The sequence below is a fragment of the Tupaia chinensis genome, unplaced genomic scaffold, assembly GCF_000334495.1.
Source record: "Tupaia chinensis unplaced genomic scaffold, TupChi_1.0 Scaffold000132_1, whole genome shotgun sequence".
Classification (NCBI taxonomy): domain Eukaryota; kingdom Metazoa; phylum Chordata; class Mammalia; order Scandentia; family Tupaiidae; genus Tupaia; species Tupaia belangeri.
Window position 1 is genome coordinate 114,434 of NW_006159601.1, and position 4,214 is coordinate 118,647.

At 58.8% G+C, this 4,214-nt stretch overlaps 1 protein-coding gene across 1 annotated transcript in view; it reads right to left on the reverse strand.

The window, feature by feature from the left end:
- UNC93A (unc-93 homolog A) overlaps positions 1–478 on the reverse strand; it is a 29,259-nt gene extending 28,781 nt beyond the window's left edge. The window contains 1 exon segment of the mRNA XM_014586388.1: positions 53–478. The gene's annotated coding sequence lies outside the window, so the exon portion shown is untranslated.
- Between the last annotated feature and the right edge of the window lie 3,736 nt (positions 479–4,214).

Sequence of the window (4,214 nt, forward strand, 5' to 3'; positions counted from 1 at the left end):
CCGGGCTCGGGCTGCATTGCCCTCCGTGCCCACCGCCAGGTTCAGGCCACACCTGGGACCAGCCACACTGCTATCACTGCAGCTCCCACGCCCCCGCTGTGTGGGCAGCCCCTTCAGCCTCGCCTGTTTGTGATGAGCTGGAAAGAAGCTGTCAGTGCGGCTTGGACCCCTGGAGCCTTGGCGGACAGCTATGCAGAAGGGCTTGTGTGGTCGTGAGTACGTCCCAGGCCCACGCACTGGACCAGGGAGATATGGTGGAGGGTCAGGCCCCTCCTGTGGCCTGATTCCGAGGCCCAGAAACTGCTCTGGGTGGTGGGGGCAAGACCACCCCAGATTGCCAGTTCTACCTTGGGGCGGTCACCACATGCCTGTCCATCCCATTCAGCCCCTTTCCCTCCACCGCAGGTCAGCCTGGGGGGCCAAAGGCCAAGCCGACCTGGGTGGAATGAGAGGGTCCTGCTGGCTTGGCCGGGGAAAGCCTAGCTGATGACATTTGAGAACTGGGTGGATTGTGACTCACAAGCAGTTAGAGTTCTGAGCTCACACAGATGGGGGCAGTTTGCCTTCATGAGTCTGGGATCCGTCAGCTGTCACCTATCTCTGGCTTCCCAGATAAAAGCGCCCAAAAGCCCTGGGCCAGGTCCCCGTAACATTCACTCAGCTGCGTTCCTTGGCGCTCCGAATCCTGGGCAGTGGGTCTGACCCCGAGCAGGTGTCAGGGCCTGTGAGTGAAGTCACGGTGTCCAGGCAACCCTACCGTCCACGCCTTCCCGGCCCCACACATGCAGTTACCGATGCGGCACCAAACTGGGCATTCCCGACGGCCCCAAGCAGCCCCACCTACTGGGCTGGATGGCATGGCCATTTGGGGAGGTATTAGGCTCTCGGCAAAGTCGCGATGTATTTTTATTTTTCTGTGCAAAAATTCATCATGACTTTCCCGCCAACCCGATATAGTGAAAACAAGGGCCTAGGGAGGAGAGGAAACTGTCCGCCCTCACTCCTGGCCATGCCTCCTCTGCGCCCTGCCCACCCGGCCTGCTGTTTCAGAGTTTCTACCTGACTCCCTGCCTTCATGCTGGTGTCTCTTCGTTGTCGGAGTTGTGTCTCTCAACCCTTTTCTCACCAGTTACGGAGGGAATGACCAAATACCTATGACGTCTATTCACTGGCTAGATGGCCTGTGGGCCTCATGGCCTTATCCTTGTGGTGTGTGGGAGAAAACACCTACAGAAAAAGCTTAAACAGAAGTGGGTGCAGCGAGGGTCTGCAGTGCCCGGGATGCCCATGAAACCTGGCTCCAGGCTGGTGTTGCAGAGATCTAAGCCGTGTTCTGCAGGACTGCCCCAGGCCGGGAGGGCGAGATACAGAGCTGCCTGCTGGCCAGCCGTGGCCCAGGGCCATCTGTGCTCTGTGCATACATTTGCTGGCCTAGTGGAGTGGACGGTCCCTCAAACAAGAGGAAGCCTGGCTCTGCGAGTGGTAACACTCCCAGAAGGGACCAGTAACTGCAAGCTACTGACTCCACAGAATCATTTAGTGACAGGCCCTCGTGCCCAGAACAGGCCATTCGTGCCTGAAAAGTTGTCGGATTACTACAATTTCAGCCTGCTAAGCCATCACGAACTCCGTGCTCTGCGAGTCCCTCCTACGCCCCGCTCTTCAACAATGGGGCAGTTGGTTCCTCCCTTGACAGGGTCCCTGCCCCCTAATCGTTAGCCTCCCCAACCTACCGACACAGGGGAAGCTAATGGACAGGGTCCACGCATCTCACTCTCTGTGTGGGCAGCGAGGCAGGGAGTGAGGGCGCGAGCAGGTGTCAGGGCCAGGTTGTCACACACTTTGCCTTTCTAAGTGTGCTCTACGCCATCATGCCACCTGCCCACCCTGCCCTCTCTCACTTTCACCTATGGCATCCTCACTTCTACTTTGTTAAAGTAAAAAAATCATAATAGGGACCAGCAGTTGGTATAATGGCTATGTCGCTGGACTCCCACATAGTCGACCGCGGTTCGTGTCCCGGACCCGGTGGCTTAAACTCACATTGGGCACGTGTGCATGTTTTATAAAGATCCCAAGAGGAGAATGGAGGAGAAGGGATTGCGGCATGGCCATCCCCCTTGGGGGGTGATTTCTCGCTTTCTGTCTCTCTGTCTCTCTCTGTCCTCCTGGCAAGCACACACGCCCTGTAGAAAAAACCTCTTCGAAATAATAATAATAACAAAAGAGCCCATTTCTTCCAAAATACAAAGGGCTGAGAGGCACCCTGCCAGGAAGAGCCCGGACGTGCCACCGGGAGCATACTTGGAACGTGCCCTGCCCGGGGCCCTGCCCTCCCAAGCACAGGAAAGCCTGTCGCTGCAATGGGCCGCATCAGAGGACACTGCCTTTGGCGACACACCCGGACAGAGTGCCTCATGGACGCTGCTCCGTCCCCCAAGCCCACCCTGCTTCCAAAGACGCATTCACCGCTGTGACTGAGTGTTCCGCTGTTGGAGGGAACAGAAACGCACGTGTCTGAACGCCGTGGAGCTTGACTGAGTGGGAGCGAGGCGGGCTCAGGGACGGCCTCCCTGCCTGCAGACAGCAGGAGGCCGGTAGACGGCGCGTGACCTGATGAATGTGCTTCTCCAGACTCCATGTGTTCCGTCCGTTTGGTCTTTCCGCGTCATTTCGTCTTTCCCCCAAATGCATACCGAACCAACCTGTTCTGGAAATCCTCTTATTTTTCTCATTCTCTAAGTAACAACCTTCTCTAAAAACTCACTTTCCTTCCTCCCCACCCTCCCAGCGGCTCTGCGGGCGCACAGCTGTCAGGCCTGTCCCTCTGCCTCTGGACTCGGATGTCTGTGTCTTGAGGAGTTACTCCGTGCGTGCTTCAGCTGACTCTGCGGGTCAGAAGAGTCACACTCAGCCCCTGCGTCCCCCTCGAGCGTCCACGCCAGCCCAGAGACAGCAAGGTGCCCTGGCAGCACACGCCAGTAGGCGCTGCATGGCTCCTCGGCACAGCTCCTGGCCGAGGCCGGACGTGCGAGTACCCCCTTCTTGCGACTCTCTGCCCCAGACGGCCCCACCTCTGTCAGAACTCAGGACAGCTTGACCGCGGTGTGCCCGGGCGGCGACGGTCCTCCCCTGGGCCTGCCCACATCCGGCTCCCCGCACACAGCTCCCCTTCCGTTCTCAGGCCGCTGACCGGCTGCTGGGGGGGTGAGAGAACACAGCCACCCCGCCTTCGACCTTCTGCTCCCGGGCTGCTCACACAGACCACGCCGACCCTCAGCCGGGCTCCCACCAACCAGCCACGGTCACAGAGCCCTGAGCCGGCATTCCCAACCCTCCTGTCTGTGCTGCAGGACAGGACTCAGCACAAGACTCTGCATGTGTGAACTGGGCACCATCGCTGGTCCACACCTCTCCCGGCTGCAGCCAGACTGCTGACGAGCCCTGGTGACCTGGGACCAGACCCTGCAGGCCCCATGTCCTGACTGCCGACCTCGACACCAGCAGGCACAGGGGAGGACTCCTCTGCCCTGCAGGCGGACGCGGCTGTCCCACCTGTGAACAGCCCGGACTCTGAATCGCTACCCGAACCCGGTCCACCGGTCCCGAAAGTGTAAGGCAGACCGCCCTGCCGCGACACTGACCCTCCACCAGCTCTCCCTCCCGGCAGCCTGGGTAAGTCAGTCTGCTCGCGTTTGGCTTCATCTTTTGTACTACACATGCATTTTCGGTGATTTTTTTCCCCCCATAAGGTGTGTACGCTCTCCGGAGAGAGACAGAGAGGGAAAGTGAGGCATCATCCCATCAGTTCTCTCCTGTCCCGGGGGCGGCCACACCACAGTCCCTCCTCCTTCACCCTCCTGATGGGATTTTAGGCGTGAGCACACATGTGATTTCCAAGCCCTCGAGTCTGAGACTCCGACCGCGGACCTGGCCATGTGGGATCCAGGGCCTTGGCCTCCACGCCACCCGCTGGCCCTACAGTGACTCTCGAGGAAAGACTACAAAGCCTAAACCTTCTCTCTCAGGCAGTAAGGAGACAGCCATCTGTGGGACAGCGTGACTGGGACTAATTGGGGGACTTTTACTCAGGTTATTTATTTATTTCTTCCATGAGCAAGTGAGATGGGGCAGAGAGAACTCCTAACAGGATCTTGAAGCCTTGAACCGTCCCCAACCTCAGCCAACTCCAGATCACAGGCACATAGGTCCCC